The sequence below is a fragment of the Rhinoderma darwinii genome, chromosome 8 (assembly GCF_050947455.1).
Source record: "Rhinoderma darwinii isolate aRhiDar2 chromosome 8, aRhiDar2.hap1, whole genome shotgun sequence".
NCBI classification, from domain to species: Eukaryota; Metazoa; Chordata; class Amphibia; order Anura; family Rhinodermatidae; genus Rhinoderma; species Rhinoderma darwinii.
In genome coordinates, this window is record NC_134694.1 from 5,577,181 (window position 1) to 5,594,438 (window position 17,258).

The following is a 17,258-nucleotide window of genomic DNA, read 5'->3' on the forward strand; positions in this document are numbered from 1 at the left end:
TAGTAGTTATATTCTTGTATATAGGGGCAGTATTATAGTAGTTATATTCTTGTATATAGTAGCAGTATTATAGTAGTTATATTCTTGTATATAGGGGAAGTATTATAGTAGTTATATTCTTGTATATAGGAGGCAGTATTATAGTAGTTATATTCTTGTATATAGGGGGCAGTATTATAGTAGTTATATTCTTGTATATAGAGGGCAGTATTATAGTAGTTATATTCTTGTATATAGGGGGCAGTATTATAGTAGTTATATTCTTGTATATAGGGGGCAGTATTATAGTAGTTATATTCTAGTATATAGGGGCAGTATTATAGTAGTTATATTCTTGTATATAGGAGGCAGTATTATAGTAGTTATATTCTTGTATATAGGGGCAGTATTATAGTAGTTATATTCTTGTATATAGAGGGCAGTATTATAGTAGTTATATTCTTGTATATAGGAGAAGTATTATAGTAGTTATATTCTTGTATATAGGGGCAGTATTATAGTAGTTATATACTTGTATATAGATGTCAGTATTATAGTAGTTATATTCTTGTATATAGATGTCAGTATTATAGTAGTTATATTCTTGTATATAGGGGGCAGTATTATAGTGGTTATATTCTTGTATATAGGAGCAGTATTATAGTAGTTATATTCTTGTATATAGGGGAAGTATTATAGTAGTTATATTCTTGTATATAGGAGCAGTATTATAGTAGTTATATTCTTGTATATAGTGGCAGTATTATAGTAGTTATATTCTTGTATATAGGGGGCAGTATTATAGTAGTTATATTCTTGTATATAGGGGGCAGTATTATAGTAGTTATATTCTTGTATATAGGGGGCAGTATTATAGTAGTTATATTCTAGTATATAGGGGCAGTATTATAGTAGTTATATTCTTGTATATAGGAGGCAGTATTATAGTAGTTATATTCTTGTATATAGGGGCAGTATTATAGTAGTTATATTCTTGTATATAGAGGGCAGTATTATAGTAGTTATATTCTTGTATATAGAAGTATTATAGTAGTTATATTCTTGTATATAGGGGCAGTATTATAGTAGTTATATACTTGTATATAGATGTCAGTATTATAGTAGTTATATTCTTGTATATAGATGTCAGTATTATAGTAGTTATATTCTTGTATATAGGGGGCAGTATTATAGTGGTTATATTCTTGTATATAGGAGCAGTATTATAGTAGTTATATTCTTGTATATAGGGGAAGTATTATAGTAGTTATATTCTTGTATATAGGGGCAGTATTATAGTAGATATATTCTTGTATATAGGGGCAGTATTATAGTAGTTATATTCTTGTATATAGGGGCAGTATTATAGTAGTTATATTCCTGTATATAGGGGCAGTATTATAGTAGTTATATTCTTGTATATAGGGGGCAGTATTATAGTAGTTATATTCTTGTATATAGGAGCAGTATTATAGTAGTTATATTCTTGTATATAGGGGGCAGTATTATAGTAGTTATATTCTTGTATATAGGAGGCAGTATTATAGTAGTTATATTCTTGTATATAGGGGAAGTATTATAGTAGTTATATTCTTGTATATAGGGGCAGTATTATAATAGTTATATTCTTGGATATAGGGGGCAGTATTATAGTAGTTATATTCTTGTATATAGGTGGCAGTATTATAGTAGTTATATTCTTGTATATAGTAGCAGTATTATAGCAGTTATATTCTTGTATATAGGAGCATAATTATAGTAGTTATATTCTTGTATATAGTAGCAGTATTATAGTAGTTATATTCTTGTATATAGGGGGCAGTATTATAGTAGTTATATTCTTGTATATAGGAGCAGAATTATAGTAGTTATATTCTTGTATATAGTAGCAGTATTATAGTAGTTATATTCTTGTATATAGGGGCAGTATTATAGTAGTTATATTCTTGTATATAGGGGCAGTATTATAGTAGTTATATTCTTGTATATAGGGGCAGTATTAGAGTAGTTATATTCTTGTATGTAGGGGCAGTATTATAGTAGTTATATTCTTGTATATAGGGGTAGTATTATAGTAGTTATATTCTTGTATATAGGGGTAGTATTATAGTAGTTATATTCTTGTATATAGGGGCAGTATTATAGTAGTTATATTCTTGTATATAGGAGCAGTATTATAGTAGTTATATTCTTGTATATAGGAGCAGTATTATAGTAGTTATATTCTTGTATATAGGAGCAGTATTATAGTAGTTATATTCTTGTATATAGGGGACAAGTATTATAGTAGTTATATTCTTGTATATAGGGGGCAGTATTATAGTAGTTATATTCTTGTATATAGGGGCAGTATTATAGTAGTTATATTCTTGTATATAGGGGCAGTATTATAGTAGTTATATTCTTGTATATAAGGGGCAGTATTATAGTAGTTATATTCTTGTATATAGGGGGCAGTATTATAGTAGTTATATTTTTGTATATAGAGGGCAGTATTATAGTAGTTATATTCTTGTATATATGAGCAGTATTATAGTAGTTATATTCTTGTATATAGGAGCAGTATTATAGTAGTTATATTCTTGTATATAGGAGCAGTATTATAGTAGTTATATTCTTGTATATAGGAGCAGTATTATAGTAGTTATATTCTTGTATATAGGGGACAGTATTATAGTAGTTATATTCTTGTATATAGGGGGCAGTATTATAGTAGTTATATTCTTGTATATAGGAGCAGTATTATAGTAGTTATATTCTTGTATATAGGAACAGTATTACAGTAGTTATATTCTTGTACATAGGGGGCAGTAATATAGTAGCTATATTCTAGTATATAGGAGCAGTATTATAGTAGTTATATTCTTGTATATAGGGGCAGTATTGTAGTAGTCATATTCTTGTATATAGGAGCAGTATTATAGTACATATATTCTTGTATATAGGGGGCAGTATTATAGTAGTTATATTCTTGTATATAGGGGCAGTATTATAGTAGTTATATTCTTATATATAGGAGCAGTATTATAGTAGTTATATACTTGTATATAGGAGCAGTATTATAGTAGTTATATTCTTGTATATAGGGGCAGTATTATAGTAGTTATATTCTTGTATATAGGAGCAGTATTATAGTAGTTATATTCTTGTATATAGGGGCAGTATTACAGTAGTTATATTCTTGTACATAGGGGGCAGTAATATAGTAGTTATATTCTTGTATATAGGAGCAGTATTAGAGTAGTTATATTCTTGTATATAGGGGGAAGTATTATAGTAGTTATTTTCTTGTACATAGGGGGCAGTATTATAGTAGTTATATTCTTGTACATAGGGGGCAGTATTATAGTAGTTATATTCCTGTATATAGGGGGCAGTATTATAGTAGTTATATTCTTGTACATAAGGGGCAGTATTATAGTAGTTATATTCTTGTATATAGGGGCAGTATTATAGTAGTCATATTCTTGTATATAGGAGCAGTATTATAGTAGTTATATTCTTGTACATAGGGGGCAGTATTATAGTAGTTATATTCTTGTATATAGGGGGCAGTATTATAGTAGTTATATTCGTGTATATAGGGGAAGTATTATAGTAGATATATTGTATATAGGGAGCAGTATTATAGTAGTTAATTCCTTTCTAGTGTGCAATTGTTTTTAATATATTTGTATGTACTTTTATAACATATCTGCTTGCTATATATGTATGAGTACAATTGAGACCGTGTGCGTCTTTTCCCCTCCTGTGTTGTCATTTATTCACTGCAACTTAAACTGGTTGAATAACACTACTAAAATGTTAGAAGTATGCTTTTTGCCTGGTTTACAAATTAAACCATTTCACTCTTATGCAGTTTTGCTCACCTGTAGCTGGTTGCTAGTCATTCCCACACCAGCTTTTCCAACCAATTGCTGACATCTACGTAGCACTTTTAACAGCTGACAAATTTATACATAGCTAGGGCTGCAACACACGCTCTCAACTTCCTTTGCCATGATTAAGAACGCAGTGTGCGTTCGAAACGCGTAGGCTCGGGTACATTCCCTGCTTACTCCTGCCTTGAGACTGCGTCTCGCACCAAAGATTTTAAATATTTCCTCAATAAACATGGGAATTGTTCTTCCCTTTTAAATATCACCATTGGCGCTGGATCATCTTTCTCTTCTCCTATAGTAGTTATATTCCTGTATATAGGGGACAGTATTATAGTAGTTATATTCTTGTATATAGGGACAGTATTATAGTAGTTATATTCCTGTATATAGGGGACAGTATTATAGTAGTTATATTCTTGTATACAGGGAGCAGTATTATAGTAGTTATATTCTTGTATATAGGGAGCAGTATTATAGTAGTTATATTCTTGTATATAGGAGCAGTATTATAGTAGTTATATTCTTGTATATAGGGGCAGTATTATAGTAGTTATATTCTTGTATATAGGGGCAGTATTATAGTAGTTATATTCCTATATATAGGAGCAGTATTATAATAGTTATATTCTTGTATATAGGGGGCAGTATTAGAGTAGTTATATTCTTGTATATAGGAGAGGCAGTATTATAGTAGTTATATTCTTGTATATAGGAGCAGTATTATAGTAGTTATATTCTTGTATATAGGAGGTAGTATTATAGTAGTTATATTCTTGTATATAGGAGCAGTATTATAGTAGTTATATTCTTGTATATAGGAGCAGTATTATAGTAGTTATATTCTTGTATATAGGAGCAGTATTATAGTAGTTATATTCTTGTATATAGGGGACAGTATTATAGTAGTTATATTCTTGTATATAGGGGGCAGTATTATAGTAGTTATATTCTTGTATATAGGAGCAGTATTATAGTAGTTAAATTCTTGTATATAGGAACAGTATTACAGTAGTTATATTCTTGTACATAGGGGGCAGTAATATAGTAGCCATATTCTAGTATATAGGAGCAGTATTATAGTAGTTATATTCTTGTATATAGGGGCAGTATTGTAGTAGTCATATTCTTGTATATAGGAGTAGTATTATAGTACATATATTCTTGTACATAGGTGTAATGGCAGGAAGGAGGTGAAGGGAAAGTGAGCCCTAATCTACCCACCGCCCTGTCCCTGCCTACTTGCAACGACCCGCCCTAGGCGACGAGGTACAACTGGGCGGCGGTCCCTACGCTGTCTAAGTGCACAGGAAAACAAACAGGGAACACGCAAGGGAAGGGGCAGGAGCCACGGAACGCCACGAGGAAACGGAGCGGCGAACGAACAGTCAGGACCAGGACGAAGTGAGTACACCCGAGCGGGCACGGAGACAGAAGCAAGCCAGGGGCAAAGCAAAGCAGGTCAAGCAGAACTGCAGCAAGGCAGAAGCACGGCAGAAGCAGGCTGGAGCAAGCAGCAGTGGGGCCAGGAATCCAAAAGAATTACAAGCACTGAGAGAGAGAACAGGGCAGGTAATAAAGGACAGGGGGCGGAGCTAACTCCGACAGACCAGGCCGCGATAGGCTCTCCCACTCCTGAGCCTGCCACCCTGGTTGGTGGGAGATGGTGTCAGTCGAACAGGTCTGGCCTGATTAATCCCAGGAGTATACCTAGATGAAGTACCTGGCAGATCCCTAACAGTACTCCCCCTTTTATGAGGGGCCACCGGACCCTTACTAAGGGGACCCGGTTTAGTGGGGAAGAGAAGGTGGAACCTCCTGATCAATACCCCAGCGTGAACATCACGGGCAGGTACCCAAGTCCTCTCCTCCGGCCCGTATCCTCTCCAATGGACCAGGTACTGGAGGGAGCCCTGGACCATCCTACTGTCCATAATCTTGGCCACCTCGAATTCCACCCCCTCAGGGGTGAGAACGGGAACAGGAGGTATCCTCGAGGGGGACCAGGACGGGGAGCAGCGTTTAAGGAGGGAGGCATGGAAGACGTCATGTATGCGAAAGGATGGGGGGAGCTCCAGACGGAAGGATACAGGGTTGAGGACTTCAATGATCTTATAAGGTCCAATAAATCGGGGAGCAAACTTCCTGGACGGGACCTTAAGGCGCAAGTTCCTGGACGACAACCAGACCAAATCCCCGACGACAAACCGGGGGTTAGCAGAACGTCTACTATCCGCCTGAATCTTTTGTGCTCTCTGGGACGCCTCTAGGTTCTTCTGAACCTGGGCCCAGACAGTGCACAGTTCCCGATGAACATCCTCTACCTCAGGATTATTGGAACAACCAGGGGAGACGGAGGAGAACCTTGGGTTAAACCCGAAATTACAGAAAAACGGGGAGACCCCTGACGAGTTACTGACCCGGTTATTCAGGGAAAATTCAGCAAGGGGAAGGAATGAGACCCAATCGAATTGACAGTCAGAGATGAAACACCTTAAATATTGTTCCAGGGATTGGTTGGTCCTTTCCGTTTGGCCATTAGTTTCGGGATGGAAGGCGGAGGAGAAGGACAGATCAATCTCCAACTTTTTACAAAAAGCTCTCCAAAATAAGGAAACAAATTGTACCCCTCTGTCAGAAACGATATTGACTGGGGCCCCATGGAGACGCAGGATGTGTTTCACAAACAAAGAAGCTAACGTCTTGGCGTTAGGTAGCTTCTTAAGGGGCACAAAGTGGCACATCTTGCTGAAGCGGTCGACTACCACCCACACCACCGACTTGCCCTGAGATGGAGGCAAATCGGTGATAAAATCCATGGAGATATGGGTCCAAGGTCTCTGGGGAATGGGCAAGGAACGTAGTAGGCCCGCAGGTCGGGACCTAGGGGTTTTGGACCTAGCGCAAACCTCACAAGCGCCGACGTAAGCCCTAACGTCTTTAGGCAACCCAGGCCACCAATAGTTTCTGGTAATGAGGTGTTTGGTGCCCAAGATGCCAGGATGACCAGATAGAGCGGAGTAATGGTTTTCCCTGAGTACCCTCAGCCGGTATTGCAGGGGAACAAACAGTTTGTCCCCAGGGACGTTCCCGGGAGCTGCACCCTGATCAGCCGCGATATCAGAAGCTAAATCAGAATCCGTGGCAGAGACGATTATACCAGGGGGTAAAATACAAGCAGGATCCTTCTCGGAAGGAGGATTGGCCATGAAACTACGTGACAGAGCATCAGCCTTAATATTCTTGGACCCAGCCCTATAGGTAACCAAGAAATTAAATCTGGTAAAGAATAGTGCCCACCGAGCTTGTCTAGGATTAAGCCTCCGGGCCGATTCTAGGAAAACCAGATTCTTGTGATCCGTAAGGACCGTTACCTGGTGTCTGGCCCCCTCCAGGAAGTGCCGCCACTCCTCAAAAGCCCATTTAATGGCTAGAAGTTCGCGGTTGCCAATATCATAGTTACTCTCCGTGGGCGAAAACTTCCTAGAGAAGTAAGCACAGGGGCGGAGATGGGTGAGGGAGCTGGTACCCTGGGACAAGACGGCCCCCACTCCCACCTCGGAAGCGTCAACCTCCACAATAAATGGCTCCTCTTGGTTGGGCTGAATCAGCACAGGGGCCGAGATAAAGCACTTCTTGAGAGTCTCAAAGGCCTGGACGGCCTCAGGGGGCCAATGGAGGACATCAGCACCCTTGCGGGTAAGGTCCGTAAGAGGCTTAGCGACGACCGAGAAGTTGGCAATAAATCTCCTGTAATAGTTGGCGAACCCTAAAAAACACTGTAACGCCTTAAGGGAGGCAGGTTGGACCCATTCCGCCACAGCTTGAACCTTGGCAGGGTCCATGCGGAATTCATGAGGAGTGAGGATTTGCCCTAAAAATGGTATCTCCTGTACCCCAAAGACACATTTTTCAGTCTTAGCAAACAGATTATTCTCCCGAAGGACCTGGAGCACCTTCCTGACATGCTCCACGTGGGAGGACCAGTCCTTGGAAAACACCAGTATGTCATCAAGGTACACAACAAGAAAATTACCCAGGTACTCTCTCAGGATTTCATTAATAAAATTCTGGAAGACAGCAGGGGCATTACACAACCCAAAGGGCATGACCAGGTATTCGAAATGACCCTCGGGTGTGTTGAACGCAGTTTTCCACTCATCCCCCTCTTTGATGCGGATAAGGTTATATGCCCCCCGTAGATCGAACTTAGAAAACCATTGGGCTCCCTGAACCTGATTAAAAAGATCCGGAATCAAAGGAAGTGGGTACTGGTTCCTTACGGTGACCTTATTCAGGTTACGATAATCAATGCACGGCCTAAGACCACCATCCTTCTTCCCCACGAAGAAGAAGCCAGCACCTACAGGAGAAGTCGAGGGGCGAATGAAACCCTTGGCCAGGCATTCTTGGATATACACCCTCATAGCTTCACGTTCAGGACATGAAAGATTAAATATCCTACCCTTAGGAAGCTTGGCACCAGGCACCAAATCGATAGCGCAATCGTAATCTCTATGGGGGGGCAACACCTCGGAGGCCTCCTTAGAAAACACATCGGCGAAGTCCTGAACAAACTCAGGAAGCGTGTTTACCTCCTCCCGGGGAGAAATAGAGTTAACAGAAAGACATGACATAAGACATTCATTACCCCATTTGGTGAGATCCCCAGTATTCCAATCAAACGTGGGATTATGCAGCTGCAACCAGGGAAGGCCTAAAACCAGATCAGACGATAATCCCTGCATCACCAGTACAGAGCACTGCTCCAAATGCATGGAGCCAACCAGGAGTTCAAAAACAGGAGTATGCTGAGTAAAATAACCATTAGCAAGGGGAGTTGAGTCGATTCCTACTACAGGGATAGGATAAGGTAAATCAATACAAGGCATCTTTAGAGACATAGCAAATTCCACAGACATGATATTAGCAGATGAGCCAGAATCCACGAAAGCACTGCCAGTGGCAGCCCGGCCAGCAAACGAGACCTGAAAGGGAAGCAAAATTTTATTGCGTTTCACATTAACGGGAAATACCTGTGCGCCCAAGTGACCTCCCCGATGATCACTTAGGCGCGGAAGTTTTCCGGCTTCTTATTCTTGCGCCTGGGACAGGTGTTCAGTAGATGCTTGTCGTCCCCACAGTAGAAGCAGAGACCATTCATTCTGCGAAACTCCCTACATTGTCGAGGGGACATGGAGGCCCCGAGTTGCATAGGTACCTCCGAGTCCTCCGTGGAGGGGCGAGGAGACGGGACCTCGGGGGGGATCGCAGAAAAGTCAGAGGGGAGCACACTGAAGCGTTCTAGCTGACGTTCCCTGAGACGTCGGTCAAGTCGTACTGCTAGGGCCATAACCTGGTCAAGGGAGTCAGACGAGGGGTAGCTAACCAGCAGATCCTTCAGGGCGTCAGATAATCCTAACCTAAACTGGCACCTTAGGGCCGGATCGTTCCACTGAGAAGCTACTCACCACTTCCTAAAATCAGAACAGTATTCCTCAACCGGTCTCCTACCCTGACGTAAGGTCACCAGCTGACTCTCGGCTAAAGCAGTCCTGTCAGTCTCGTCGTAAATGAGTCCGAGGGCAGAGAAAAAACGATCAACAGAGGAAAGTTCAGGGGCGTCAGGAGCCAAGGAGAAGGCCCACTCTTGGGGCCCTTCCTGGAGTCGGGATATGATGATACCCACCCGCTGGTTCTCGGAACCTGAGGAGTGGGGTTTTAGGCGGAAATAAAGTCTGCAACTCTCCCGGAAGGAGAGAAACGTCTTACGGTCCCCTGAAAACCGGTCAGGTAACTTGAGGTCGGGTTCTAGAGGTGAGGTGAGGGGTACTACTAAAGCAGCGTCACCCTGATTGACCCTTTGGGCCAGGGCCTGGACCTGTAGGGAGAGGCCCTGCATCTGCTGGGTCAGGGTCTCAAGGGGGTCCATGATAGCGTCAGCGTAGGAGAAATGGTAGACTAGGTAAGGGCTTGTAATTATGTAATGGCAGGAAGGAGGTGAAGGGAAAGTGAGCTCTAATCTACCCACCGCCCTGTCCCTGCCTACTTGCAACGACCCGCCCTAGGCGACGAGGTACAACTGGGCGGCGGTCCCTACGCTGTCTAAGTGCACAGGAAAACAAACAGGGAACACGCAAGGGAAGGGGCAGGAGCCACGGAACGCCACGAGGAAACAGAGCGGCGAACGAACAGTCAGGACCAGGACGAAGTGAGTACACCCGAGCGGGCACGGAGACAGAAGCAAGCCAGGGGCAAAGCAAAGCAGGTCAAGCAGAACTGCAGCACGGCAGAAGCAGGCTGGAGCAAGCAGCAGTGGGGCCAGGAATCCAAAAGAATTACAAGCACTGAGAGAGAGAACAGGGCAGGTAATAAAGGACAGGGGGCGGAGCTAACTCCGACAGACCAGGCCGCGATAGGCTCTCCCACTCCTGAGCCTGCCACCCTGGTTGGTGGGAGATGGTGTCAGTCGAACAGGTCTGGCCTCAGGTGTGGATTGATTAATCCCAGGAGTATACCTAGATGAAGTACCTGGCAGATCCCTAACAATAGGGGGCAGTATTATAGTAGTTCTATTCTTGTATATAGGGGGCAGTATTATAGTAGTTATATTCTTGTATATAGGGGCAGTATTATAGTAGATATATTGTATATAGGGAGCAGTATTATAGTAGTTATAGTCCTGTATATAGGGGACAGTATTATAGTAGTTATATTCTTGTATATAGGGGGCAGTATTATAGTAGTTATATTCTTATATATAGGAGCAGTATTATAGTAGTTATATTCTTGTATATAGGAGCAGTATTATAGTAGTTATATTCTTGTATATAGGGGCAGTATTATAGTAGTTATATTCTTGTATATAGGAGCAGTATTATAGTAGTTATATTCTTGTACATAGGGGGCAGTAATATAGTAGTTATATTCTTGTATATAGGAACAGTATTATAGTAGTTATATTCTTGTATATAGGGGGAAGTATTAGTAGTTATTTTCTTGTACATAGGGGGCAGTATTATAGTAGTTATATTCTTGTACATAGGGGGCAGTATTATAGTAGTTATATTCCTGTATATAGGGGGCAGTATTATAGTAGTTATATTCTTGTACATAAGGGGCATTATTATAGTAGTTATATTCTTGTATATAGGGGCAGTATTATAGTAGTCATATTCTTGTATATAGGAGCAGTATTATAGTAGTTATATTCTTGTACATAGGGGGCAGTATTATAGTAGTTATATTCTTGTATATAGGGGGCAGTATTATAGTAGTTATATTCTTGTATATAGGGGAAGTATTATAGTAGATATATTGTATATAGGGAGCAGTATTATAGTAGTTCATTCCTTTCTAGTGTGCAATTGTTTTTAATATATTTGTATGTACTTTTATAACATATCTGCTTGCTATATATGTATGAGTACAATTGAGACCGTGTGCGTCTTTTCCCCTCCTGTGTTGTCATTTATTCACTGCAACTTAAACTGGTTGAATAACACTACTAAAATGTTAGAAGTATGCTTTTTGCCTGGTTTACAAATTAAACCATTTCACTCTTATGCAGTTTTGCTCACCTGTAGCTGGTTGCTAGTCATTCCCACACCAGCTTTTCCAACCAATTGCTGACATCTACGTAGCACTTTTAACAGCTGACAAATTTATACATAGCTAGGGCTGCAACACACGCTCTCAACTTCCTTTGCCATGATTAAGAACGCAGTGTGCGTTCGAAACGCGTAGGCTCGGGTACATTCCCTGCTTACTCCTGCCTTGAGACTGTGTCTCGCACCAAAGATTTTAAATATTTCCTCAATAAACATGGGAATTGTTCTTCCCTTTTAAATATCACCATTGGCACTGGATCATCTTTCTCTTCTCCTATAGTAGTTATATTCCTGTATATAGGGGACAGTATTATAGTAGTTATATTCTTGTATATAGGGACAGTATTATAGTAGTTATATTCCTGTATATAGGGGACAGTATTATAGTAGTTATATTCTTGTATACAGGGAGCAGTATTATAGTAGTTATATTCTTGTATATAGGGAGCAGTATTATAGTAGTTATATTCTTGTATATAGGAGCAGTATTATAGTAGTTATATTCTTGTATATAGGGGCAGTATTATAGTAGTTATATTCCTGTATATAGGGGGCAGTATTTTAGTAGTTATATTCTTGTATATAGAGGGCAGTATTATAGTAGTTATATTCTTGTATATAGGAGCAGTATTATAGTAGTTATATTCCTGTATATAGGGGCAGTATTATAGTAGTTATATTCCTGTATATAGGGGCAGTATTATAGTAATTATATTCTTGTATATAGGAGCAGTATTATAGTAGTTATATTCTTGTATATAGGAGCTGTATTATAGTAGTTATATTCTTGTACATAGGGGCAGTATTATAGTAGTTATATTCTTGTATATAGGGGCAGTATTATAGTAGTTATATTCCTATATATAGGAGCAGTATTATAGTAGTTATATTCTTGTATATAGGGGGCAGTATTAGAGTAGTTATATTCTTGTATATAGGAGAGGCAGTATTATAGTAGTTATATTCTTGTATATAGGAGCAGTATTATAGTAGTTATATTCTTGTATATAGGAGGTAGTATTATAGTAGTTATATTCTTGTATATAGGAGGTAGTATTATAGTAGTTATATTCTTGTATATAGGAGCAGTATTATAGTAGTTATATTCTTGTATATAGGAGGTAGTATTATAGTAGTTATATTCTTGTATATAGGGGCAGTATTATAGTAGTTATATTCTTGTATATAGGGAGGCAGTATTATAGTAGTTATATTCTTGTATATAGGGAGCAGTATTATAGTAGTTATATTCTTGTATATAGGGGGCAGTATTATAGTAGTTATATTCTTGTATATAGGAGCAGTATTATAGTAGTTATATTCTTGTATATAGGGGAGCAGTATTATAGTAGTTATATTCCTGTATATAGGAGCAGTATTATAGTAGTTATATTCTTGTATATAGGGGGCAGTATTATAGTAGATATATTATTGTATATAGGAGCAGTATTATTGTAGTTATATTGTTGTATATAGGAGGCAGTATTATAGTAGTTATATTCTTGTATATAGGAGCAGTATTATAGTAGGTATATTATTGTATATAGGGAGCAGTATTATAGTAGTTATATTCTTGTATATAGGAGCAGTATTGTAGTTATATTCTTGTATATAGGAGCAGTATTATAGTAGTTATATTCTTGTATATAGGGAGCAGTATTATAGTAGTTATATTCTTGTATATAGGAGGCAGTATTATAGTAGTTATATTCTTGTATATAGGCGGCAGTATTATAGTAGTTATATTCTTGTATATAGGAGCAGTATTATAGTAGTTATATTCTTGTATATAGAGGCAGTATTATAGTAGTTATATTCTTGTATATAGGGGACAGTATTATAGTAGTTATATTCTTGTATATAGGGGCAGTATTATAGTAGTTATATTCTTGTATATAGGGGGCAGTATTATAGTAGTTATATTCTTGTATATAGGAGCAGTATTATAGTAGTTCTAGTCTTGTATATAGAGGACAGTATTATAGTAGTTATATTCTTGTATATAGGGGCAGTATTATAGTAGTTATATTCTTGTATATAGGGGGCAGTATTATAGTAGTTATATTATTGTATATAGGAGCAGTATTAGGCCTCATTTACACGAGCGTAATATACGCGCGTGCGACGCACGTGCTTTTCATGCGTGTCGTACGCACCTATATTACTCTATGGGGCAGTGCAGACGATGCGTGAATTTTGAGCAGTATTATAGTAGTTATATTGTTGTATATAGGAGGCAGTATTATAGTAGTTATATTCTTGTATATAGGAGCAGTATTATAGTAGGTATATTATTGTATATAGGGAGCAGTATTATAGTAGTTATATTCTTGTATATAGGAGCAGTATTGTAGTTATATTCTTGTATATAGGAGCAGTATTATAGTAGTTATATTCTTGTATATAGGGAGCAGTATTATAGTAGTTATATTCTTGTATATAGGAGGCAGTATTATAGTAGTTATATTCTTGTATATAGGCGGCAGTATTATAGTAGTTATATTCTTGTATATAGGAGCAGTATTATAGTAGTTATATTCTTGTATATAGAGGCAGTATTATAGTAGTTATATTCTTGTATATAGGGGACAGTATTATAGTAGTTATATTCTTGTATATAGGGGCAGTATTATAGTAGTTATATTCTTGTATATAGGGGGCAGTATTATAGTAGTTATATTCTTGTATATAGGAGCAGTATTATAGTAGTTCTAGTCTTGTATATAGAGGACAGTATTATAGTAGTTAGATTCTTGTATATAGGGGCAGTATTATAGTAGTTATATTCTTGTATATAGGGGGCAGTATTATAGTAGTTATATTATTGTATATAGGAGCAGTATTAGGCCTCATTTACACGAGCGTAATATACGCGCGTGCGACGCACGTGCTTTTCACGCGTGTCGTACGCACCTATATTACTCTATGGGGCAGTGCAGACGATGCGTGAATTTTGCGCAGCGCGAGTGCGTTGCGTAAAACTCACAACATGTTCTATAATCGTGCGTTTTTCGCGCATCACGCACCCATTGAAGTCAATGGGTGCGTGAAAACCACGAAGGTCGCACGGAAGCACTTCCGTGCGAACTGCGTGATTCGCGCAAGAGCTGTCAAACTGAATGTAAACAGAAAAGCACCACGTGCTTTTCTGTTTACAAACATCCGAACGGAGTGTCTTAGAGATGAACGAACCGAACTTTACCGGGTTCAGCCGAACTCGTTTTGACCGAACCCGGCAGGAGACAGTCACTGTGCAGGGTGCTGAAAGAGTTAAACTGGTTCAGCACCCTAGACAGTGACTTCCGATTCCAATATACGTGAACGTGTAAAAAAAAAAAAAAAAGTTCTGACTTACCGATAACTCCCGGCTTCTTTCTCCAGTCTGACCTCCCGGGATGACAATTCAGTCCAAGTGACAGCTGCAGCCAATCACAAGCCAAGCACAGGCTGCAGAGTTCACATGGACTGCCGCATCATCCAGGGAGGTGGGGCCAGATGTCAAGAGAGGCGCGTCACCAAGGACACGTCACCAATGCAACGGCCGGGAAGTTCTCGGTAAGTACGAACCTCTTTTTTTTATTAAACAGGTTACTCGATATGGTGATCGGAATGCACTGTCGAGGGTGCTGAAAGAGTTACTGCCGATCAGTTAACTCTTTCAGCACCATGGACAGTGACTGACGTCGACTAGCCTCATCTCTATGATGGCGGCTGCGTGAAAATCACGCAGCCGCGCATCATACACGGATGACAGACGGAGCTGTCAAGTGCCTTTTGCGCACGCAAAACGCTGCGTTTTTTGCGCGCGCAAAACGCACACGCTCGTGTAAATGAGGCCTTATAGTAGTTATATTCTTGTATATAGGGGGCAGTATTATAGTAGTTATATTCTTGTATATAGGGGCAGTATTATAGTAATTATATTCTTGTATATAGGGGGCAGTATTATAGTAGTTATATTCTTGTATATAGGGGGCAGTATTATAATAGTTATATTCTTGTATATAGGGGGCAGTATTATAGTAGTTATATTCTTGTATATACGGGGCAGTATTATAGTAGTTATATTCTTGTATATAGGGGGCAGTATTATAGTAGTTATATTCTTGTATATAGGAGCAGTATTATAGTAGTTATATTCTTGTATATAGGGGCAGTATTATAGTAGTTATATTCTTGTATATAGGGGGCAGTGTTATAGTAGTTATATTCCTGTATATAGGGGGCAGTATTATAGTAGTTATATTCTTGTATATACGGGGCAGTATTATAGTAGTTATATTCTTGTATATAGGGGGCAGTATTATAGTAGTTATATTCTTGTATATAGGAGCAGTATTATAGTAGTTATATTCTTGTATATAGGAGCAGTATTATAGTAGTTATATTCTTGTATATAGGAGCAGTATTATAGTAGTTATATTCTTGTATATAGGAGCAGTATTATAGTAGTTATATTCTTGTATATAGGGGCAGTATTATAGTAGTTATATTCTTGTATATAGAGGCAGTATTATAGTAGTTATATTCTTGTATATAGGGGCAGTATTATAGTAGTTATATTCTTGTATATAGGGGGCAGTATTATAGTAGTTATATTCTTGTATATAGAGGCAGTATTATAGTAGTTATATTCTTGTATATAGGAGCAGTATTATAGTAGTTATATTCTTGTATATAGGGGGCAGTATTATAATAGTTATATTCTTGTATATAGGAGCAGTATTATAGTAGTTATATTCTTGTATATAGGAGCAGTATCATAGTAGTTATATTCTTGTATATAGGGGGCAGTATTATAGTATTTATATTCTTGTATATAGGGGGCAGTATTATAGTAGTTATATTCTTGTATATAGGGGCAGCATTATAGTAGTTATATTCTTGTATATAGGGGCAGTATTATAGTAGTTATATTCTTGTATATAGGGGGCAGTATTATAGTAATTATATTCTTGTATATAGGGGGCAGTATTATAGTAGTTATATTCTTGTATATAGGGGCAGTATTATAGTAGTTATATTCTTGTATATAGGAGCAGTATTATAGTAGTTATATTCTTGTACATAGGGGGCAGTATTGTACATCAGTTTGATATGGGCTATATTTATGTGTCTATGTTCCCCATTATTCAGTTCTGGGAGATATTAGTTGTATAGATTTGTAGCTTCCTCTGTTTTCCTCTTCATCCTCTGGACTCGTTTCTTATTAATGAGATGCATTGTTGTGATGAAGTGAAGCTCAGCTTACTGCAAATCCAATAAACGGAACAGCAATAAACATGGAGGATTGAGGAAATACATTATGCCGGGTGCCCGTCCTGCCATCAATTACCTACTTGTTATTGTATCTCTCGATGCGATTCTCCTGTGTACAGTTTATCACATTAATACCTAGGGTTTCCTTATGAACACATTTTACTGTGACCTTTACAAGGGGACTTCAAATTATTAACCATCCGCAGGCGATTAACCAGTAAGGCGGAGGGTGGGGGACGGGGGTTTGCACTAGTTATCGCATCTACACATCTCGCATATTCCTTGCTTATATTATCTCTATGTATTGATTTTATTATATACTCTATCATGGAATAGAGAAAGGTGCAGGTCCCAGAGGTAGGTCCCACATCTATCGGACCCATTTAAGTCCCAATGGGGTTCAGGGATGAATGATGCATGACCATTGACTGACTGTAACTTTTGCGCAGGCCCGTGTCACAGAATCCTGTCACACAGTATAGATCAGTGCGTTTGTAAGGACATGACTGTCATGTATGACCTCATCGCCGAT

At 38.5% G+C, this 17,258-nt stretch overlaps 1 protein-coding gene across 2 annotated transcripts in view; it reads left to right on the forward strand.

Annotated features, from left to right (window-relative positions):
• LOC142658562 (dual specificity testis-specific protein kinase 2-like) overlaps positions 1-17,258 on the forward strand; it is a 77,193-nt gene that overhangs the window by 3,612 nt on the left and 56,323 nt on the right. The gene's annotated exons all lie outside the window — the stretch shown is intronic.